The sequence below is a fragment of the Onychomys torridus genome, chromosome 1 (genome assembly GCF_903995425.1).
Source record: "Onychomys torridus chromosome 1, mOncTor1.1, whole genome shotgun sequence".
Classification (NCBI taxonomy): Eukaryota; Metazoa; Chordata; class Mammalia; order Rodentia; family Cricetidae; genus Onychomys; species Onychomys torridus.
The window spans coordinates 106,882,919-106,907,997 of record NC_050443.1 but is presented as its reverse complement, the minus strand read 5'-3'; the positions used below and the strand labels follow the sequence as shown (position 1 = coordinate 106,907,997).

The window sequence follows — 25,079 nt, the reverse complement described above, 5'->3', positions numbered from 1 at the left end:
ATGTGCAGTTTTATAAATGAAAACACTGGAGAAGAGTCAACTCTTCATTTTGATGAGGGAGACACAGCTGGAGGTTACATTTCTTCTTAGTTTAAACTCTATCGAAGTCTGAAATAAGGCCATGTCCTTACCTTCCCAAGAATTTACAGCCAACTGGATTTTTATGCTCAGAGACTAACTGCTCTAGCCCCGTATCTGAGCTTTACTTGAAAACGAACCTCTCTCTCCTCTAGCCAAGCAAGATGCCCAAAGGAAAGAAGGCCAGATGGAAGAGGATGGACCCAGACCCTCTGTCATCAAGAAACAGGAGGCCAAAAAGGTGGTGAATCCTCTGATAAAGGGCCAAGAACTTTGCATTGGACACGACATCCAGCCCAAAAGAGATCTCACATGCATCATCAAATGGCCCCATTGCATCAGGCTGCAGCAGGAAAGGGCCATCCCCTATAAGCAGCTCAAATACCTCCTGCCATCAACCAGTTTCCCCAGGCCCTGGACCAGCAAACACCTACCCAGCTTCTTAAGCTTGCCCACAAGGACAGGCCAGAAAAAAAGTGGGAGAATAAACAAAGGATGCTGGCCCATGCTGAGAAGAAAGCTGCTGGTGAAGGAGATATACTAGGAGACCACCTGTCCTTCAAGCAGAGGTCAACACAGTCACCACCTTGGTGGAGAACAAGAAGGCTCAGCTCATGGTAATTGCCTACAATGTAGACCCCACTAGGCTGGTGGTCTTCCTATCTGCCCTGTGTCGAAAAATGGGGGTCCCCTACTGCATCATCAAGGGAAAGGCCAGGCTGAGGTGGCTGGTCCACAGAAAGACATACACCACTATTGCCTTCACACAGGTTAACTCTGGAGATAAGGATGTTCTGGCTCAGCTGGTAGAAGCCATCAGGACCAATTATGAGAGCTCCCCCACCACTGGGAAGACAACATCTGTGGCTTGAATTGCCAAGCTAGAAAAAACAAAGGCCAAGGAACTTGCCATTAAAGTAGGTTAAATGTACACTGCTATGTTTTCTGTACATAAATATAATTACAAAATTCTCTCCCACCACCACCCCTGCCGCCCTGCCAAGAAAAGGGAAAGAAAGAAAATAAACTGTCTAATGCAGTGGATCTCAACCTGTGGATTGTAACCCTTTGGGGATTGAACAACCCTTTCACAGGGTTCACCTAAGACCTTCAGAAAACACAGATATTTATATTATCATTCATAAGAGTAGTAAAATTACAGTTATGAAGTAGCAACGAAAATAATTTTATGACTGGGGGTCACCACAATGTGAGGAACAGTATTAAAGGGTCGCAGCATTAGGAAGGTTGAGAACCATGTGTCTAAAGGCAAGAGGCTACAGGCTGGAATGTTTATCCTAGTATTAAGCCTTTAGTACCAGAGACCTTGCTAAGCCACCTGAAGCAGCACTCTGGAGCAATGTGGCATTGTTCTCAGTAGGGACTGGGAGAGGAAAGGGCAGACAGAGTGGAAATCACAGTCTCTTCTTGGCCTTTTGGGCCCTATCTGGTGGCACACTGGAGCTAGCTTGTACCAGCTTGGAAGAAATGACTTAAATTTTCAGGAATTCTGAGAGTTTCTTGTGAAATATAGTCATTTTAAACTGTTTTCTAAACTTAAGTTTGAATGAATTATAGAAAAACAACAGTAACACTCCCAAGCCATTGCTCTTACTATTTCATGACTTTGTAGTAGCCTCTTCCCGTGGGTCTTTACATTGTGCAGTATTGCATCAGAGTCGAGCAAATACTAAATAACACCGTGCTGTTGTGAGTCTCTTCTCAGCTCCATCTATAATGTCATTTTGGTGGCTTGAAATCAGCCCTAGTGACATAAGAGCCGTTAGAGAAGTTAGCTGACGGTTTTCTGGATTGCAGCTCAGCTTTAAAGTGCCTGCCAAACATGCACAAGGCCTGGGCTCCACCCCACCACACCCCCTACCTCATACTGCGAACATATATGTAAAGGTGTATTGGGGAAGAGAGAGAGTGAGCTTGCCCAGAGTTAATTTTTTAGGTGCTAGGGATACAGCTCCTCGGCAGAGCACTTTCCCAGCATGTGTAAATGTTCTGGGTTCTACAATCCATCCCTGAGCTATAAACACAAGAAACAGAATGAAAGAGCAAGAAAGTGAAAGAAATTAGCATATGACACAAATCAAGGCCTCTCCTCTCTTGACCAGAAGGAGTGTCTGTCTGTCTGTCTGTCTGTCTGTCTGTCTGTCTGTTTTTCTAAGTTCTAGTTCTAAGGCATCCTTACTGGGCACAGTTCTGAAGAACTGTCAAGCACAAGGCTCTGTTCCTTTGACACAGGGAAATAGCACCTAGAAGGACGATAAGCTAAGGGAACATTATGTGAACCAGAGTCAAGGAGAGATCTTCAGAGATGGGAAAACATGCATGCTGAAGAGAAGGCATCTCTCCCCCTTGAGGTCACGAGATGGAAAGTACAGCATAGCTTAGAGTCCCTGGGAATCTTCATCTAGAGGCAGTAAAGGTGGGGAGGGCAGAGGGAGGAGAGGAAGGGAGGGGAGCGGGGAGAGGAAGGGGAGTTACAGTTCTAACTAAATTGTATGCCTTCTTCCTAGCCATACCTGAAACTCGACCCAAGCCTTGAAGTTTCCGCACACATAAGTAAAAATGCTCACTGGAACTTGTGAAACTTTAATTCAGGTAGCTGGCTCTGACCTACACATCTGAGTTTGTTCTTATGAAGAAGTAAAGAAGCTTCTCCATTATCAGGAAGAAACACAATAGACAGCAGCAATAGCCTCCTGCCAACAAGACACCCCAGCAGTATATCTAGTATTGAAAAGGCTCCAAAGGCTTTTCACCCTCAGTATCCAGGCACCAGAACACAGAAAATCTCACATATACTAAGCACCCACATTCTCACTTGCCCTCAGAGGTTCAAAGTAAGCAGGTCTTAGATGGGGCGGAAAGATGAATTCATTTTCTCATCAAGTTCCCAAGGGATGCTAATGTCTGATTCAGGGATGTTGCTCTAAGAGCCATTATTTGCACTGAGAAATGTAAGCATCTAGAGCTGTGGGTGTGGCTCCGTTGACAGAGTGCTTATATAGCATCCATGAAGTCCTGGGTTCCATCCTCAGCACCACATAAGACAGGCATGGTGTTACACACCTGTAATCCCAGCACTGAGGTGGAGAAAGGACAAACAAAAGTTTAAGGTCATCTTCTTCTACGTAGTGATTTCACGGCCAGCCTGGGCTGGAGACTCAGTTTTTGTTGTAGTTGTTTGTTTGTTTGTTTTTCTTTTGTTGCTTTTTAAAGGAAGGAAGGAAGGAAGGGAGGGAGGGAGGGAGGGAGGGAGGGAGGGAGGAAGGAAGGAAGGAAGGAAGGAAGGAAGGAAGGAAGGAAGGAAGGAAGGAAGGAAGACAATCTGGAGGTAAGGGAATATTCTCTCATGCTTCTATCCTCAGTGTCAAAGGGACTCCTGGGACTTAATGGATACCACTGGACTCTGTCACATGGCACCAAGCTGATGAAAGTTGAGTCAGTTTGGTAGCTATCCCTGAGAACTTGAGACTTATAGGGGAAAGAAACAGAAGAGATGTCATCATGCCTGAGGTACAAAGGTATCATCACCCAAAAGAGGTAGAACTCTGGCTTCTGAGACATCAGTGCATTAAGAACAAGAAGCCTGGGAATACAGATCATCGGTACAGGACCAGCCTAGCATGTGCAAGACTCTGAGCTCCAGCCCCTGCATTGAGAAAGCCAACAAGAGACTCTGAGGACAGCATCCCCAAGCAATGTCTGACCCCAGCAATGTGAGGGTGATGACCAAGATGATAACTTCATGGGGTTGCTGTGGAAATTAAATCAGATGGCATTTGAGGCCAAGGGCCTGGCACACCGCTAGTGCTTGGTAAGTCCTAGCTGCTACCCATTACCCACTGGTTAGCCTCATGCCACTGTGGCTAGCCTGGCTCCTGCCACTCCCTCAACGTTGTGCACTTTTTCTGTAGCCCTTCAGGGCAGTCCCTTCTCTTCAGTCATCCAGAATGAGGGTCTAGGGCTTACAATCAAGGGAACTTGAGTAAAATGCACCCATATAGATAAACAATGCTGACTGCATTGGCATCATGGGCCACCCAGGAATCATTCCACCCTTACAAAATCGCCTGCCCTTCACATCATGGTACTTAACTAAACAGTTCCTAAACGGCAAGTACTGGGGTCAACAGGGCCTCCGCTCTGAACAAGTTTCTTGTCTAGGAAGAGCTCAAGGCTTGCCCACCATGAACTCGATGCAGGGCAGCAGGCAGGGCAGCCATGACAGCTAGTAAAGACACAATATCATTTCTACCACTGTGAGCAACTGAGCCGTAACCCTGAAGGGAAACCCCCAGGACCCAGGATGAAATACACACAGCAGACTCCTAACGACCAGGAAAAGGAGCCTGGGCCTACATACATCAATGCCCATCTGCCACTGTCTGAGGGCTGCTCCCCTTCAGCCCTACCACTTGCTTCCTTCTTATTGGGGTTGTGAGGGTAGGCTTTGGAGCTTGAGAAAGCCCTTATTCCTAGAACCCCAGGTGTTGGCAGCAATATAGTCTTTTCATGAAAGTGATAAGCTTCAGGGATTCAGGCTAGGCACTCTTGAAAGTTGCCCTTTGACTCACACATGTATAGTACTGTGGCATGTGTACATGCATGCACATACATACACCAACACTCATTCACATAAATACTCTTTTAAACATTTAAAGCTAAAAGATTGTTTGATAATGGAGGCCTACCCCTCCTCTCCTTTGCAGGACTCCCAGGGACTCTAAGGGACAACATATGGGAAGTAAATAATTTAAAGAAGACTTTCCATGATAGCTTGGGGAGGCTTTTTCTTTAGTTTTTTTGTTTTATTTTGAGCCTTTCTAAAGCAAAATTAAACGTCTCTCTGTATCTCACCCCACATCACAGCAGACAGATGACCCAAGGTTTCATTTGGTAGCACTCCAGAATCAGTTCTCAGATGCTAAGAGAGCCATGCAGAAACCCCAGGCCAGGAAGACCAAAGATGTATGTGATTTATAAGTAAAAATGAGCTTCTCTTTCTAATGTGTAATGGAGAGCTTGGCCAGAGGCAAGTCAGTGCTCAAGAAGGATGGCCAAGCTATGCCACCCTAGTGCTGGCCTATGCATGGCCTAATCATAGCCTGCTAGGACCATCCAGCTGATGGAAATAAAATCTGTATCTTTGTGTGGATCACTAACTGGAGGAGGAGACTCAGAGAGGATGCTGCCATGCTCCCACAGCACTCCTCAGCCAACATTATCAAGATTTCCAGCATGTATCTGAAGAGTGGAAAGCGTGCCAAGGAGCCCTGACACAAAGCATTGATTATAAGCCGTAGGATTCTCTGTTGAGTTTTTAAGTCTGCATTGAGTCCAGAGCCACTTAGAAGAGAGAAATCACTAGCTGATTATATAAGTGGGTTTCTGAAGGTTGCCTCGAAATTCACACTGTTCCTATAGATCCAGTGGTTGCTCTTCAGAAAGACCTTTCCTCCAGGACATTTGAATCTCCTGTCTGTACTACTTTTAAAATGTGAAGTTAGTTTTTAACTGTATTAGCTATAAACTATAGGAGCCTAAAAATTGGAAGCTTAGACCCAAACCATGCTCGACTACTCATGCTGAAATAGACTGGTGATGTGGGACACAGCCTCTGGGTCAGGGGGTTCCAGCTACTACTGGAGCCAACTGTGGACATGGGGACATGGAAGAGGGACAGAAGCAAATGAAGACAGGAGAGGACAGTAGGTGCCATAGAAGCCACCCTCCTTCCCATTTCACAGGGAGGGATCCACACTTTGGTGAGTGAGCTGAGATCCTGCCATTCCTAGGAGACTTGATGGTCTAAAGACAGCATGGGAACTCCAGACCTCTCAAACTGGGACATGTCCTCAGCTCCCCTGCTACCCAGAAGGTGAAGAGGCCATGCAATAATAAGACATACCCACAGCTAGCTCAGATGCTGCTTAGAGCAGGCTGTCACTTTGATAACATGCCCCCGCCAGGACAAACCAGGCCAGTTGTCCACCTGTGCCTCAGCTGTTCCCTACATCTGTCTTTAATGCAACCCTCAAGAAACAGTCTGGAGGTTGGAGCTGGTAAGGAGGGCTCGGCCCTGCTTCCCTCCAGTATCATGCTGTCTTAATTAGTGTTTCTATTGCCATGATAAAACACCAGGACCAAAAGCGACTTGGAGGGTGGTATTTCATCTTACATTTTCAGGTAACAGTCCATCGCTGAGGGGAATAAGGGCAGAACTAGAGGCAGGAACCTAGGGGCAGGACCTGAGGCAGCTATGGGGATGCTGCTTACAGGCTTGCTCTCCATCACTTACACATTGCTTTCTTATACCATCCAGGACCACCTGCCCACCAGGGTCTGGGCCCTCTCACATCAATCATCAATCAATAAAATAACCTGCCAAGAAAACAATAAGAATTTCTTTCTGGGGAAATAAAAGGAAGAGGAGGCAAAGAAGGTGCTGGAGAGATGGCTTGATGCAGAAAATGCTTGTCATAATCCAAGTTTGATCCCCATTACCCACATAAGAGGCTAAGCACAGTGGCACACACTTGCATCCCAGCACCAAGGAGACAGAGGCAAGAAGATTGCTGGAGCTTACTGGACAGCCAGCTTAGCTTAATTGGCAAGCCCCCATTCCATGCAGAGATCCTGTCTCAAAAGGAGCAAGGTGGATGGATCCTAAGGAATTGTACCTGAGGCTGACCTCTGCCCGCCCCCACACACAACTACATGTGCACCTGCGTGTGTATGCTCACATGCACGCACATACACACACCACTACCTCTCAAATGTAACATTGTAATAATGATACAGTATTATATTTCAGAGAATTGTGTAGGCTCATGAAGGCTAATTCCTCAAGCTTTCAGCATGATTGAAATATTAGATAATTTTTAGAAACCTGGTGATTAAAAATAATGAAACAAGGTCAGAGTCAGAATAGGACCTAAAGACCCAGAAGCAATTGTCTTGTACACACTAGGGTGGGGACAGGGGACAAGGTAAGTCTCCCTTTCTCATGCCATTGCTATGTGCCTTGATTCACTCCCAGGCAGGCTTATGTCCTTGGGAGGGGCCTTTCCCCTGGCCTGGCTGGGGCCAATTCCCAGTCTGTAGCCCAATCATCATACTGACTTTGATACCAGGCCAAAAAACCTGAAGTTTGAAGTCTAGATTTGGGTATTGAGAAAGTATGTGGGAGGGAGCCTGAGTGGCTCAGTGTTGTACAGAAGTCCTGAGTTTCTTCCTAACATCCTCATCAGGATCCACCTCAACTCCCCTCCCCCATCTCTTTCCCCAAACCCGCCCCTTCAAAGTCCACCAAACACAGCTCCTCCCCCAGAGATGCTCAAGACCACTCCCACAGGGTATTTAAGCTGCATACTAGAAAACAGACATGTGGTTTTCCAGACTCTGGTCCCCGTCTCCTTTGGGGGGGGGGGGGGGCTGGAGAATCACTCAGGATGCTTTACTCATTAAACCAGGGCTTTTTCTAACTCGGTCTGATGTGGTCTGATTGGATTGTTGCATCAGTGGAGAGGCTTATGGGGTGTAAAAACTTTTCACTTACATCTACCTATAACTCCAATTTTTAGGGATCCAACACCCTCTGGCCTCCTTGGGCACCTGCACATGGTGCAAATAAACTTACACGGGCACACACACATACACATAAATAAAAATAATAAATAAATCTTTATGCTAAAAAAGTGTGTAGGCTTGAGAGATGGCTCAGTCAGTAAAGTGCTTTTTTTTTTTTTTCCAAGCGTGAGGACCTGAGTTCAATCCCCAGGACCCACACAAATAAACTGGCATAATGCATAATGACATGTGCTTGTAATCCTAGCATTGGGAATGTAAAGGCAGGCCAATCCCTGGGCCTCAGTGTCTAACCAGCCCAGCCCATTTGGTAATAACGCCAGCCCGTGAGAGATTCTGTTTCAAAAGGGCGGGGGATAGGGGTGGCTGTGGACAGTAACTGATAAATGACATTCAAGGTTGTCCTCTAGCTTCACACACATGTGCACGTGTACACATGTGTATCTGTATACACACCAGTGCACACACACACACACACACACACACACACACACACACACACGTATGTAATTTTCAAATGAACCAAATAGTGATGTTAATAAGAACATTCAGAACAAACCTGATGGACCATGCCTATAAACCCCAGCACTGAGGAGACAGGGTTAGGATCAAGAGTTCAAGGCCAGCCTCGCTGCATAGCAAGACCCTGTTGAACAAAATGAAAAGAGAGATAGATGTGGGAGAGAGGGACTGTTACATACTATATTGAACATACTATACCAGAAACTTAGAAGGACCCACCTGTGTCTTTCTACAATGTCGGAATTTATCGCATAACAAATTCACACACCAAGTGTGAATTACTGGCTGAAATTTGTCAAGTAGTATTGATTTCCCCTAATAGCTGGCTGTTGGGAAACACCGGTTCTTTCATTTCAATCTTAATCATTAATATTAACTCTTAGATCATACATTACACCCATCACATGGTGTTCTAGCTAGTTTTATGTCAACTGGACACAAGCTTTAGCCACTTAAGAGGAGGGAGCCTCCACTGACAAAATGCCTCCAGGATCGCTGTACGCAAGCCTGTAGGGCATTTTCTTAGTAATTAATGGGGGGGGGGGTGGCAGCCCACTGTGGGTGGTGCCATCCCAGGGTTGATGGCCCTGGGTTCTATAAGAAAGCAGGCTGAGCAAGCTGCAAGGAGAAAGTCAGCATGGCCTCTGCATCAGCTTCTGCCTCCAGGTGCCTGCCCAGTTAGAGATCCTGCTTTGCTTTCCCTCAATAGATTATCATTCAGGATATATAAGCCAAATAAACCCTTTCCTTCCTAAACTGCTTTTGATCATGCTGTTGCATAGCAGTAATATCAAACCCCACTAGAGGCAGAGATGAGAGCTAGGGCATTATCTGCAATGGTGAGATAAGATAGGAGGAGGCCAGCTGGGAAGCTGCTGGAGGTATGCAAAACTGCTGTGGTGTGTCACAGGTCCAGTCAAGCCACAGGGTTGAGTTGAGTTGAGTTGCAAAGAACAGGACCCTGGAGACCAGATCCTGATGGAAGACCAGATGATTGGACAGAAGGCAATTCAAGCAGGTTATATCAAACAGTATAGACCAAGCTGAGCTGGTCCTCAGAGACAAACTGGAGTTCTCTCTCTCAGTCCCTTGAAGCACATACTGGGAGGCCAAGTACTTTGTCCATCTGTGTGATGGTTTGAATAAGAATGGACCCCACAGGTTCATGCATTTGAACATTTGGTTGCCAGTTAGTGAAACTGTTCAGGAAGGATTATGAGGTGTGGCCTTGTTGGAGGAAGTGTGTCACTGGGGTGGATTTTGAGGTTTCAAAAGCCCCCACCAGTACTAGTTAGCTCTCTTTGCCTCCTACTTTTAGATAAGGATGAGGGCTCTCAGCTCCTGCTCCAGTGCCATGCCTACCTGCCTGCTGCCATGCTCCCTGCTATGATGGTCATGGACTCTAAGGCCCTGTGACTATGAGCCCCAAATTAAATGTTTCTTTTAGAAGTCACTTTGGTCATGGTGTTTTGTCTCAGCAATAGAAAAGTAGGTAAGATGGTCTGGTATGTGTAGTAGGAATCTTAAAGAGTTCTTATTAATAAGAACAAACCTGAGGCCAGTTATTGGGGTGAATGCTGGAAGATCAGAGACACAGAACAAGCCACGGCTATCTCACTTTGCTAGTTCCTCAGGTGATCCTGTTTCCTCAGGCTGGAAGCTTCTGAGTCCTCCTCCACATGAATCTCAGCTGAACTGTGTTGCTCCAAAGCCTGAATGCTTAACCAACCGAATGCTTAACTAACTACATGCTTTTTCTCCTTTAATTCCTGGCCCTCACGCCTTATATACCTTTCTCTTTCTGCCCTCACTCCTTGGGATTAAAGGTTGGGTTTCTGGGATTAAAGGCGTGGGTCACCATGTTTAGCTGTTTCTAAAGTGGCCTTGAACTCAGAGATCCACCTGGCTCTGCCTCCCAAGTGCTGGGATTAAAGGTGCGTACCACTACCGCCCAACTTCTGTTAGGGCTTACTCTTCCTATTTTCTAGCCACCATTTTTGGCTTTGTTCTAGTGGCTGTCTGTTCTCTGACCCCAGATATGTTTATTTTGGGGAACACACAATATTTCAGGGAACACAATACCCACCACAGGTATGCTGGGTAATTCTCTAGCCTGATTCTTCTAACACAGGTGCTCATATGTCCCCAGTCCATTTTGATAAGTTTATAGGTAGTACCTTTTATTGTAGTGTAAGCTATTTCTCAGTCTGTGCCTCATGGGTATTGAGGGACAGATGGTGTCTACATGCAATACAGAGTCATCTTGGATGACTTGGATATATTTTGTGAATTCACTGTGAAAGAAAATCAGTGCAGGTTGGGACAAAGATAATTCTATCACTTCTAAAATGTCAGAGATTACCACTTTTGTATTCTGTAAGGTATCTGTTGTCAGAGATTACCACTTTTGTATTCTGTGAGGTATCTGTTCACAGTGACTTGTGCTTTTTTTCTGATAGCAATTAAGTTAAAGTTGCAAGAACCTATAATTTAGGCTCACAGTTGACTCAAATGGATTTTAAAAATGTTTATTTTTCCTTTGCTTTTCCTATGGACACACATAATGAATTAAATGTAGGGCTCTCTTTCTTGATTATTGCTTTAGAAAGAAATTGTCATGCCTCATTACTCATCTTCAAAAGGAGATAACAGCACACTTTATTGTAGGATTTTTATGCATTGCTAATGTCTAGAAAACTCAGCAGATTAATTCTCTCTATATAAGGTGAAATTTATTGAACAAATGGAATGTCAATACCAGCCTATCAATTGCAACCTGAAAACTTTTATAGGAAAGGAATATAGAAAACCAATAAGAAAAGTATGAATCTGTTGTCAGGGATATAAAATTATGCCCAAAAGTTATTGAAGATTGATCTAAGAATGATGAACCATGCTATTCAGTGATAACTTTTAAAATACTAAGTCATAAATTACCTTATTGGAGATGAAGAAATATGGACAACTAAAATTATGACCTGAGATTTGTAAGGAACATCTAAACTAAAGAAGATATGTTATTTACAGGCATTTATAAGACAGACATAAATTTTAAGATGTAAGTCTGGAAGAATCTCTGATAGGATGGAACCTTAGTGGTCCCAGGACAAGTTCTGACCCTCTAAGACTATGGAGTGGAAGAGCACTGAGTGCCACAGCAGGGACATTGATCTCATTAGCCACCTCATACACAGTACAAGTTCCTGGCTTGCTTTCTGGAAGAGAAGGCCCTCTTAGAGTCAAGTGAAGTGGCCTGTTGGTACTCAGCACCTTATATTTGGCCCTCCAAATCTAAGCTTCTCTGCCCATGCTGCCTGCAGTCCCTTGTGTTTATCAGATACAACTCTGACCTGTATAGATGGCCCCAGGTACTGTGGCTTTCAACTGGGTTTGCTGTCATGACCAGTCCAGACAGAAGAGCAAAGATCAGAGGTTGGTGAGGCTGAGTGTGTGTTTCTAGCTCCTTCTGTCAGGTTCTGATGCCAAAGGCCACAGCTTCCATTAAGAGGTACTCCTAGGGAGCTGGGGCTCAGTCGTTAGGAGCACTGGCTGCTCTTACAGAGGACCTGCATCCCAGCACCCACATGGTGGCTTACAACCATCTGTAACTCCAGTTCCAGGGGAATCTGATGTCCTTTTCTTGTCTCCACAGTCACTGCATGCATGTAGTGCACAGGCACACATGCAGATATACACATAACACAAGTAAATAGTTTTTAAAAGAGATACTCCTAAATCCAGTCCCTCCCCTGACTTTGGACATCCTTAGACTTTATTTCTACCCTCAATCTTGACCTATACTCTATACTACTTCTCTAAACTCTTGGGAAGGAACCACTAAAAAACTCACCAAGGGATGATTGTGGAAAAGAGGACATCCTTCTCCCATAACACTCATACCACAGAAGACATCAAAACCAACACTAGGCATACTTGCAACGTTAATGAAGATCCAGCCAAGATGTTATTCCTGCCTCCCAGAGACACTGTCACATATGTGTAACACAAATCCTAAATGGTCTTTTGATTAAAAACAAAAACAAACAAAAAAAAAAAAATGGAGCCTGCTATTGGGGTAAATGCTGAAAGATCAGAGAGACAAAGGAACAAGCTACTTCCATGTCTTACTTCTTGGACTCCTCAGCCTGAAAAAGCCTCTAGTTCCTGTCTCTTCATGCCTTACATACCTATCCCCACCCAGCCATCACTTCCTGGGATTAAAGGTGTGTGTACTTCCCAAGCAAAGGCTTGAGATCTCAGGTGCTGGGATTAAAGTTATGCTATTCCAAAGTACTGGGATTAAAGGTGTGTATCACCACTGCCTGGCTCTGTTTCTCTCCTAGACTGAGTCAATCTCAAGTCGTCCAGGGTGGCTTTGAACTCACAGAGATCCAGATGGATCTCTGCTTCCCTAAAGGTGTATGGCACCACTGCCTGGCCTCTATGTTTAACCTAATGGCTCGTTCTGTTCTCTGATCTTCAGCCAAAGTTTATTAGTGTACACAATGTATCACCACACATATGTTTCAGCAAAGGGCTCTTAGGTTGAAGCCCTAGCCTTACCTGATGAGAAATTCATCTGCCTTTTATTGTGTCCTCCATCACATCCTAGTGACAGCTGAAGCTGCTAGCCTTCAGCACTCCTTCACAATGCATTTTAATGAGGTGTATAAAAAGGTCCCATTGTTGTTTGCAGAGCCCGGATTTATACAGCATTCAGGTTTGGTAAGGTGTGCACTTTGCATTGAGTCCAGCAGCCAGTCCTGCACCTGCTTCTCAACAGAGACAGGCACACAGGGGCTGCTCTCCATAAACTGAGGGACAGCACTCACTGTGTTAAAACCATACTTGGCTTGGAGTGTGTCATTTCAGTGGGTATGCATTCATAAGCCCTGGGGTGAGAGAAAAATAGAGGTTCAAGTACGAGAAGAGAAAAGGTGTTCACCTTGCAGGAAGTACTTTAAATAAGAGATGCCATGTCCTCATATGGCAGCTTGCCATGTCTGGGAGACACAAAAGGAGCCAGGAAAAGTGGAAGACAGTGTTTGGGCTAAGCTATTAAGAGAAGAAAAACTGACTGGTGCTAAGGGATCCTGGGGAGTGGCAGGTGGAATGTGGTCTAAGGTTTGGAGTCAGATTCCATGTGGAAGCCTGGTACTGCAGTTAGAATTAAGTTCTAAGTCACAAAGAAAGAGACCATGTGAGAGCCAAAGTTACATTATAAATTTAAATTACTGTGCCTAAGAGATCCAAGAAACAGACATTCCTCTGATCTGCAAGCCCTTTGCCCAAGGATAGATGCTGGAGGCTATTGTTTATGGGAGATAATAAGCCACATGTTTTCACTCCCCTAAACAAGTTTGTTTGACCCATTTGTACCAGATGTGCTTAATCACATGTGAGTTGGAGGTTCATGGGCAGGAAATACGTCAGGATGTATGTTTGGACCTAATGGGAAATGTGAACTGTGGATTCTGTCTTTTAAGCCCCTACAAACCATGACTAAAGGCCATTTTCTGGAAACTCAGAGACGGAACTGGCCAGGGCCCATCCACCTGGCCAGTATTTAATTAAAGCTTGCTTCAAATTTGACTTTAAGCTGTGGGAGTGGTCTTATTCTCCACCAGTGGGATTAACAACCTCCATTGCAACTGGACATGGCAAATTTTACTCTAGAGCAGTGGTTCTCAACCTTCCTAATGTTGCAAGCCTTTAATATAGTTCCTCTTGTTGTGGTGAATGCCCAATCATAAAATTATTTCATTGCTACTTCATAGTTGTAATTTTGCTACTGTTGTGAATCATAATATAAATATCTGCTATGCTACCATGTGGGGTTGCGACCCATAGGTTGAGAACCACTGCTCTTGATTAAGAGCATGCACATGCTCAGAAGACCAAACACTTGGTTTTGATCCTCACACAGGTGGTGGCTTCGTCAGCTGTGTCTTTTCCATACTGGCCGGGGTCTTATCTTTTCAATCAGCTAGTCTAAAAAGAATTGGTGCACAGGAAATGAAGGAGACAGAGGTCAATGCTCCAAGGAGAAAGGGTCACTGCCCTAGGCCTTCAAATTCCCATAATACAGCAGTGGACTTTACTGGGTAGGTTGATTAAAACAAATTAAAAGTCTTACAAGGTGAGGGAGATAAAAGATTTGCATTCCTTGTCCTAAACATAAGTTTTGCAGTATTTAGTAGAAAAGATTCATATTTGATATTTCTTACACTGCCGAGGCTCTGAAACAAACAAGGCATAAGAAGAGCCTGGCCTGGTGTACACATGTAATCCCAGCATGCAGGAGGCTCCGGCAGGAGGAGGGAAGGACAAGGCCAGGGCAAGTCTAAGCACAAGGCCCTGTTGTGGGGGTGGACACAATCATCACCACGTGTCGTCAGCTGTGTGATGTGCACCCCTTAAACGTGCCCCCAGGGCACATCTCTCTCTCTCTCTCCTCCCTCCCCCTCTCCCTCTCCCCCCTCCCCCTTTCTCCCTCTCTTCCCCTCCCCCTCTCCCCCTCTCTCCCCCTCCCTCTCTCCCTCTCTCCCTCTCTCCCCCTCCCCCTTCCCCTCCTTTTCCCTCCTCCTGCTCCTTTCTTACCTCTCTAGTTTCTCTTGCCTCTTCTTCCTCCTCTTGCTCCTCTTCCCTGTTCTGTCTGTCTGTCTGCCTGCCTCCCTCTCTCAAGTCCCCACCCCAGCATGACCTCTCACTCTTTGACTCTCCCCTCCTCCCTCCCCCAATAAACCTCTCACACTAACTCAGTTGCACTTGGCGTGTTTGCTCAGTGGCATACCTTGGCAGGGCCCACCAAAAGGTACCCATTTCTCCTTTCTTTTTTTAAATCACTACAGGGGAGTGTTCTTCTGGTGGGCCTGTGTGGTGGTTGGAATAAAAATGGCCCCCATGGGCCGGTAAGGAGTGGCACTATGAGGAGGCATGGTCTTGTTGGAGTAGGTGTGGCTTTGTTGGAGGAAGTGTGTCACTAGCAGGTGGGCTTTGAGGTTTCATGCTCAAGCCAATTCTCTTCCTGCTGCCTGTCAATCCAGATGTAGAACTCTCAGCTCCTTCTCCAGCACCATGTCTGCCTGCACACTGCCATGCTTCCTGCCATGGTGATAATAGACTAAGCCTCTAAAACTGTAAGCAAGTCCCAGTGGAATGCTTTCCTTTATAAGAGCTACAATGGTCCTGGGGTCTCTTCCCAGCAATAGAAACCCTGACCAAGACAGCCTGTAACGCCAGCCTTGAGAAGGCTGAAGCCAGAGAGTCACCCATACCAGACCAGCCTGGCTACACAGTAAAACTTTTCTCAAAGTATAAAAAAATATATACAAAAGGCACATGAGATCAGAAAGAGGGGGTGGGCAGTGCTTGAAATTCCTCCCACAGGCTGCAAGACCAGGTAGAATGTTCAGAGACCAGAACGAAAGACACCAAATGTAATAAAGAATTCTCATCAGAATGCCTGCCTCAGTTCTCAAGGTGTGTATGGCTGACTAGGTCACCAGGCAAAGCACCCTGCCAGAGCAAACAGCAGAAAGTCGGAGTGTGGCCACACTAAACTGACTTTCCAACTGCAGGCTCTCTGATTCTAGGACCCTTGAACCCTCTCTCCTCCCTCAGCTCCATGCTGGATGGTCCCCACAGCCAGTCTACAATGACCTGACTCCCCAGATAAGCTCTCAATGCCCTGCTTTTCCAAGATGCTTTCTCCACTACAGAGGTGGTGGGACCTGGGAAAATAAATCCAAGTCTCATGCATTAGCCAACTTTATTCTGAGCATCAGACAAGGTATACTTTGAAGGTTAAGAAAGGTCACATGAATAAAGTTCTCTTGAGTTCAAGCTGTAGACAATCACAAGGACAAGCCTCACATGGCAGAAACGTGTTTTTCCATAGAGGCACAGACAGATCATCTTACACCTATAATTGAATAACAACAACAAGCAATAATGAGTAATCTGAATAAGGTCATTTCTATCTGCTACACCAGGGAAGAGCATAAAAACACTCCAAGGACAATTCTAGGTTTTGCAGAAACGGAGGCCACAAGACCCTTGTCATGTTTTCCTGGAGTTTTCTCACAAGCACCCAGGGTACTCCTCACATGATTTCATTCCTGAACAGTGTTCCAACAACATGCCAGTCACACAGCCTAGACAATGAAATCCTAAAGAAATCAACAAGGGGTTGCCAATGGTCACAGTACAGATTTTGGCTTAAAAAGAAAAGGTAACTTCCTTTAAAAACAAACAAAAATGATGGTAGCATGTCTCTTTAATCCCAGCACTGAGGAGGCAGAGGTTAGGCAATCTGGTCCACATAGCAAATTCCAGACCAGCCAGGGCTACTAAGTGAGACCCTGGACACAAGTAGGTAAATAAATAATATAACAAAAGCAAAAAAGTAAATAAATGAAAAAATGCTACTTTTGATCATTAAAAAAAAAAAAGTTAAAAGTTTATGGTGAGGAGATGGCTTGATGGGAAAAGTACTTGCCAGTCAAGCATGAGAACCTGGGCTCAGATGCCCAAAACCTGTTTAAAAATTAGCCTTAGTGGTTTGAATGCCACCCTCCATAATAGGTTTCTTGACTGACACAGTAAGCCAGATCAAACTGAATTGAAAAAGTATAACAACAGGTTTATTTGAGCAAAGCAACTTCCAGGAAGGTTCTCCACTCCCAGAGTTCAAGGCTAGAGAAGCCATTTACCTGAACTAAAGCAGGGAGACTTTATAGGTTATAGGTGAGGGGTAGTGATGTGTCCACCACAAGCTGGGTTTGTGCCCAAGTGTGATCAAAAGCTGAGCACTTTAGACAGGGACCTGGGCAGCTGCAACTTCAGGGGGAGAGCTGCAGTAGTCGTCAAGAATGCAGAACTGGGCTTTTTGGTGCCTTTCTTTTGTTCAGAGGCTCTCTGAGCAGGCGGGGTTTGGAGAGAGAAACAGGAATGGGGCTTTCTGGATCATATAGGGTCGAGCTGGAAGTTCCAACTGGATGCCCACCATAGGATCAGATGTTTGAATGCTTGGTCCCTACTTCATGAAACTATTCTGGAAGGATTAGGAGGTGTGGCCTTATTGGAGGAAATGTTTTCCCAGGGGCTGGGGAGTTTTGAAATTTCAAATGCCCACAGCAGGCCCAGTATCTCTCTCTCTCTCTGCCTGCCACCATGTTCCCAGCCTTTAAGAAAATGGACTAACCTTCTAAAACTGTAAGCAAGCTTCCAATTAAATGCCTTCTTCTATAAGTTGCCAAGGTAATAGTTGTCTGTTCACAGCAGTAGTACAATCACTAAGACAGAAATTGGACCAGGAGTGGCTTATTTCTGTGACAGACCCGACCATGCTGTTTGTTGGAGAAATGTGGAAGACTTTGGAACTTTGGACTAGTAAAGCTCTAAGCAGGGACTAATGGGCCGTCCTAGTACAATCACTGAAAACAGTGGTGTTGAGAGTGATCTGGACTATGCAGACCTAGCTCAAGAGGTTTTAAGAGAAGAATATTATCAACTGGCTAGTGTGATATTTTGGCAAAGAATGTGGCTGCTTTCCTAAAAATTTGTTGGAGACTAGATTGAAGAGTTTTGAATTAATGTAATTGGTAGAGGATATTTCAAGACAGCCCAGTATTGACCATGTCACATGGTTATTAGTCACCACTCTTATGCAGATCAACAGTGAAAAGGAGCAAGTAAGGTAAAGAGAAATAAAAAATGTACAGTTTGAGGAGAAAAGGAGAATCAGGAAATGTAATGATGGAGCCTAGTCCAGTTCTCAAAGAGATAAAAAGTTTAAAGAAGGGCTTGATTCAAAATGGAATAAAGGAGTGGTAACCTCAAGACAAGACCCACCCACCTAATCCTGCAACCCACAAAAGAAAAAGGTCTTAGGGATTTCCTAGGCCTAAACAAGGACCTGAAATCTTATGCAAATGTAATTCAAGGAAGGGGCCAAGCTCCAGCCCCAGCCAGCAGCAAAACTTGTCAGCTTCAGCCATGTGGTTCTGGCCTTAAAGTCAAAGATACAGGAAAGGAGCTGCAATCTTCCTCTGCAGTTAAGGAAGGTCACCAAGGCTGGGCCTGTGACAAGGGAGTCCCTGCATGGAGACCCAGATAGGCCATTGCATGAAGTTGTGAAGGTTGAAGCCTGGGCTGCATAGGAGACCTCAAGATGTTAGAGATACCAGAGCTGTGGGATGCATGTCAAGGAGAACTGCAGAAGGATGGGGAACCAGCCCAGGAGAGAGAAGTGTGTTACAGTAAGCAAAACTGGGAGGAAAGAACCGTATAATGAACCCTTTAGTAGTAGACATGGAGTTACAGAATTTGGATTTGGCCCTGCTGGTTTTCAGTCTTGGTTTGGTCCAGTATTTCCTTACTATCACCCATAATGATAATACATATTGTGTCACCGTATGCTGAAAGTATGTGATCTGCTTTTGATTTTACAAGGGATTACAATTAAGAAGTTGCCTTGTGGCTGAGAAGGTACTTTGGACTTTTAAACAGTGTTGAGACTGTGAAAGACTATGGGGACTTTTGAGGTTTAACTGAATACATTTTTGCATTATAATATGGTTTCAAGCTTATCAGGACCAGGGAATGGAATGTAGTGTTTTGAATGAGAATGGCCACCACAGGGTCATATGTTTGAATGCTTGGTCCCCAGTTAGTGAAACTGTTTGGGAAGGATTAGGAAGTGTGGCCTTGTTAAAGGAGGTGTGTCACTGGGAAGGAGGTTGGGCTTTGAGGTAGCTCTCAGCTACTTCTCTAGCACCATGCCTCCCTGCCACCACACTCCTCCTGGCCATGATAATGGACTAACCCTCTGAAACTGAAGCAAGCCCCCGGTTAAGTGTTTTCTTCTATATGTCACCTTGGTCATGGTGTCTCTTTATAGCAATAGAAGGGTGATGAAGACACTGGATGTGGTGGCAGGTGCCTGTAATTCAGTGCTGGGGAATGAATGCAAGATCTAATGCCAGGCAGCCTAGTCAAAACAGGTCCAGTAAAAGACCCTCAGTTACAGTTATTCAACTCTAAATATAACCACTAGGATAATGATAAAGTAGGACCTGCTTATTTTAGAGTTTTCAGCATCCAACTTTCTCCATGTGTCCATTTATTCCTATCTACAGCAACAAAAGAAAATCAGCCCCCAAGGCCTCAAAGCTTTTGATTAGTACACAAAGAGGTAACTGTTGGCAGCCAGGTAAACTGCAGAAAATAGTGGCAAAGGCTGATTGTATAAATGTAAATAGTAGGAATCTTTTGAAAAGACACTTATCTCTAATAGAGGAGGGTATTTTTAACTAAAGGATTTCATTTAGCTTTAATATAGAAGGTGGAAAACATATTATGGGTCTGTAATGAATCAATAGACACTCCAGTACACATCAGGCTCTGTATCGCATAGAGATGATCTTTTCAAGTAAGATTTCCATTGCTAGGGCATCTGCTAAGAGGTGCATTATGGGAATCTATTTAAAAAAAAAAAAAAAAAAAACAACAGCCATTCAATTGCAAGGTGATGATAATTGTCTAAGTTAATAGAAAGCCAGGGATGCAATTCTGAGCTTAACATAGCAGTGGGACCTTAAGCAATAACCGCTAATCTCCCATGCACTCTCTCAGGACGTGTTTGCTTGTCTCCGTCACTCCTTCTAGGACCGAACCTTTGACTCCCCAGCCATCTGTTCCCAGCACCTGTTATAGTTGCCAGAAACACACACACACACACACACACACACACACACACACACACACACACACACACAGGACTGGAGCCAGCAAAACTCATAGCCATGGTCAGTTTCCTAGGGCAACAAGCCTAGCTGGAGAATGTGCATACAGAGTCTAGAGAGTCCTTCCTGGGAGAAGAGAAAATGAGGATGACAAAAACTCTCCCAAAAATTTAGCTCTGAGATGCAAGACTGAAACCTACACCCAGGCATAGGTTTCAGTCTTATTCTGAAACCTTTTTGCCTGTGACAGCAGACAACTGTACCACCTTGAAGCATTCCAGGCCCTTGAGACCTCTCAAAAGGAGATCTCAGTGGTCAAGCACTACATAAACCTTAAGCTTGATGACTCACTCCAGTTTATCGTAAAAAAAATCCTTGGAATATCTGCCCTGTATGGTCAGACAGCACTGGCCCATAACTTAGACATCTTTGCCACAGTGGTGCTAGAAGTTTCTCAGTGTGCACCCCAGGAGCATGAGCAAACCTGGAAACTGATCGTGCATTGGAGAAAAAGGATCAGCATCCTCTTACACACTCAAGCAGAAAGGACTCCTCTATATTCCAGTGAAGTTTTACAGTGAGGAGCATACTGGGAGGCCCAGCATCTTGCTACATGCCAAGAAGTGACCACTGACCCTCTTAAGATGTCCACAGCTGCCTCTCTTCACTGTTTGGTCCATGAGACACTCTTCTGTCCATACTGCAGCATGTGCACCCATCACTGCTGACCATTCTCTGTGTTCTCACTCTGTTTTCAGCAAGATTCAGTAATCATCTAATGAGCAAATCTTACTGGGTCTATACTCTTGGTTGAGAAATATATTTAGTGCATATATTTTAGAAGGAATATTAGTTCATATTTGGCTGGCATAAATACAGCATTTTTGACAGATACAGCTTGAAGTTCCAGGGCGTCATCTATTTGGTCTGACAGTGAATTTGTCAGCTCTCCTTCCAAATGCAACTGATCAGTGCTTCTCATTTTTGGGTCTCTGTAATTGGGTAGGATTTACCTGGCCAATTTTCAATACTCACCCTACCTCCTAGTGCAGAAAAACTCATAAACCCTTCAAGGGCCCTAACAGCCCAGCATTCTCTGCTACACCTGCTTCCCTGGGTGATGCCTCGCTCACTCCATTTCACTCAGATTAGCAGCATTCCTCAGGGCTTCTGCTCCAGGAACTCCTGTTTGCCACTTCAAATGCCCAGCTGGCACCATGGCAAGCCAGGCTATCCTTTAAAGACTCCAAATGGCTTATTTACTTTCACACTCTTAGAGAGATGATTCAGTGTTCTTCTTGGGAGCCAAATTGTAGCCCAAGAACCTGATGTGTTTTTCTCCCTCTGGATGTAATGTAAAAATCTCTCTTGGGTTTCTATTGGATTCATGCTATTGTCAATGGGATACTAAGAAAGTCTGGGCTGGATGTTTAAAGCCATATGGGAAGCATCCATAAATAAAAAAGATACTCAAAGCTTCTGAAAGAATAAATGAGCTGAGACAGAAAGTCTGGGTAGACAGTACCTTGTGGTACCTGTCTCACTAATGCAAATGTTTAAAACACTCATGGACTCAGGTTACCGTCTGTTCAGAAGGCTTTCTGTCCAGGTTGGTCATATCCTAAAGCTGTGTTGAAATACCCCGAATTACCGGAAGTCTGCACCTTGTGTCAAATCCCATTGTGTGAAGGCAACAGGATTGTCACCCTTGAGAACTCCACTGTTTAGAGTTCTCTTATATATGAGCAAGGAAAATCAAGGTCAAACTGTGACCAGAGAACACACATTTCAAGGCCAACAGAGGAAAGACACCATGGCTCCCGTCCCAGAACCAATCACGGAGAGGCACACCCCATCCATAAGGTGTGCTGAGTACAATAGCCTATCACTTTGAGACATTGTTTTTCATTTGTCAGGGTTACTTAGTCACTCCTCACATTGACGCATTCTTCTAAAGCTTTAACCAGCACAGTACCTGGTGTACAGACAGGATTCAATAATACAAAACAAAACAACAGTGTGTGAGTACACACACCCTATCAGTGGATGGTTGTGAGAACTGCCACATGTGAACTCATAGAACGTGAATCATATCACTGCGCATCTCTGAGTACTTTGTTAAGAAGCTGCTAATGTCTGCCCTTTTCCTTACTATTTTATCCTTCAGCGGTCTTCAGAAACTAACCAGCCTGCAGTCACTGAAACTTAATGTGCAGATTTCCCATTAGCTGTGGCAAGGGAAAGTGCTTCTGTATGTTTTGTGCTTTACTCTTTACCTTGAAACCTATGCTCCAAAAAGTTACTCTAAAAACCAAAAGACTCCTCCATTGCCAATGAAGTGAGGCAACCTCTGTGACCCACAGCATATATAAGAAGAGCTGCCAGGAATTATAAAATATAGATCAAGATGAATCAAGATTCAGAATGCCAATACATAACACCTCAGACCCAGATCAGAGCACAGAACTCCCCAAAAGTATATCTAAAAGATGGGTCCATTGCACACATGGCTGGGAGGGGCTTGGGCAGCTCCAGAGCAGAAAGAAGTCCTATCCAGTTACACTTCTGGTCGGTCAGTGTAGAACAGTGAGGGAGAGGGAGCTAATGGAGGAGCCTGGTTGGGCACCATCTGAATGCTGACTCAGTCTCTTGGACGATGGTTCTCCTCTTACAGGCCTGGAAAGGAGCAAGGGACCTCAGTATACACCATGAATCAGAAAACCAATAGAATCAGAATGCCCCACCCTTCCATGAATCAGAAAGCCAATCAGAATGCCCCACCCTTCCACCAAGGCTCAGAGACCATCACAGAAGAGGAGCAAAAAGTTTCAAAGAGCCAGATGTTGGGGAGGACCAGATAGAACCAGTGTTGTACATGACAAGATGGCATGAACTCACAGCAGCATGAGATCAAGTTACTCAATATTCCAGCACGGAGCGGGAGCTCAGGGGGAAAGCCCCTAGCTAAGGCGCTACTGATAGTCGGTGGCTTGGGGAGGGGACAGGCCATTTTTATTTTAAAGGTGTGGCCCTTGGTAGATGGACAGCCCCATGCTGTCCTAGGAGCACATATGGTCAGTGTAAATTTGGACTCAACCAGCTATTAAAATAAAAGAGGAGCCAGGTGGTGGTAGCACCCACCTTTAATCCTAGCGCAATAACAGGCGATCTCTGTGAGGTCAAGGCCAGAATGGTCTACAGAGTGAGTTCCAGGACAGCCAGGGATACACGGAGAAACACTGTCTCAAATAAATAGATAGATAGATAGATAGATAGATAGATAGATAGATAGATAGATAGATAAATGAATAAATAAATAAATGCATGAATGAGAACATGAAGAGGGCTTGGGAAAAAGGGGGTAGATCTGAGAGAAGATGGGAGAGGAACAGAGGTAAATATGATCAAAATACAATAGAAAATTCTCAGAATTCAATTAATAATTTAAAAAATCATTTTTAAGTGTAAGAAGGCAAGGAGAGAGTGTGGGACATGTGCAGAGGCAGGGGGAGGGACCCTACTGAGAAAACAAAGAGTCAGACAAATAGTCCCTCATGCAGTGAGGCAGGACAGACAACCTCCCCTCTCAGAATTAGGCTCAGTGTGATACAGAGAAGAGCAAAGAGAAGACAGACAGACAGACAATGGGAGAAAACAAAAGGCAGGCTGGTGTCGGAGCTGGGGAAGGAGAACAAGCTCTGGAAGAGCTCTTTGTGAGTGTGACATTAGAAGTCACAGAAGAAAAGAGGTGTGAGCAACACATGTGGAGCACTTGGGAATTCCATTTTCAAAAGTAGAACCGAGTAATCAACGTGACTATAGAGAAAAGAGTATGAAAGGCCAAGTTTCAAAATGTACAGCAACCAGGCGACAGCGCCACTCACCCTGTCAAAATACACAAAAGGAGTTAAGGGGGGAAAATCTTCCAAAGTTAGCTGAGATTAAAACTACCATTTTTAAATTCTGAAATTTAAATTAAAAAAAAAATGATTTAAGGGCCTGGGGAAATGGACCAGTCAGTAAATACCTGCCATGCAGCATGAGGACCCCAGTTCACATCACAGGCCCTGACATAGTGTGTCAGGGGGATGTCTAGAGTTCACTGGCCAAGCCTAGGCAAATCAGTGAGTTCCACGTTCAATGAGTCTCAAAAAGTAAGGTGTGGGGAGATTGAAGAAGACACCAGACACCAACTTCTGGCCTCTACACATGTGCAAACACATGTACGCCCTCACATACATGCACATACCTATAGACACACGTACACCCATCACAGAAACACACACCCAGAGAGACAGAGAGAGAGAGAGAGAGAGAGAGAGAGAGAGAGAACACGAACATATCAAAAACGTTTACATTTCAAAGTAGAAAGACCAGCAGACATTCTTCAGAATAAAAAGAAACCGATGCTGATCTCAGAAAGGAATGAGGCTCCTCACAGAGGCAAACATGTGGGTGCACACAAAAGCCTCCTTCTCTTCTCCTGTCTTCCTTTAAAGTCCTACAGATAACTTTGAAATTTGGAAACTGTAATTATGAGCAAGTATAAATGGATGATACATCTTCAAGTTCTTGTGTGTGCTAAGTAGACAGGGAAGGAAAAAGCGGAGGGCAGAGCGAAAACCAGAGGCTGAGTGCAACTGTATTAACTCGAGTACCTCCGGAAGTTATGGATGCAGTGTTCGCACAGTTGATGGCACACACAGGGAATCCCAGCAGTCAGAGGCTGAGGCAGGAGAGAGGTAAAAGTGAGCCCCATCTGGGCTACAAAGCAAAAAGAAAAAGGAATCTAAGGAATATATATTATTGCCCGAGATCAACCACTAACAATATAATGGAAAACACACCTGAGAGTATCAATAAAGAACACCAAAAGGATTACAGAAAATATTTTATTGACTTAAAAACAAGAGTAACTGGGAAACAAAATAAGTAGATAAGACAAATAGCAAACAAATATGAACATGATAAATTTAAACCTAGCATTATCAATTATTATGAACTTGGGGGATAAAGAGACATAAGTTGACAGTAAAAACTGGAAAATATACCACCATATAAGCAACAGTCATAAAAAGGTCAAGTGCTTACATTGCTCCCGGACAATGCTAAGGCCAAGATTGAAAT

At 44.6% G+C, this 25,079-nt stretch overlaps 1 pseudogene; it reads left to right on the top strand.

Moving 5' to 3' along the window:
• The first annotated feature begins 242 nt into the window (after positions 1–242).
• LOC118579948 lies at positions 243–1,004 on the top strand (annotated as a pseudogene).
• Positions 1,005–25,079: the final 24,075 nt, after the last annotated feature.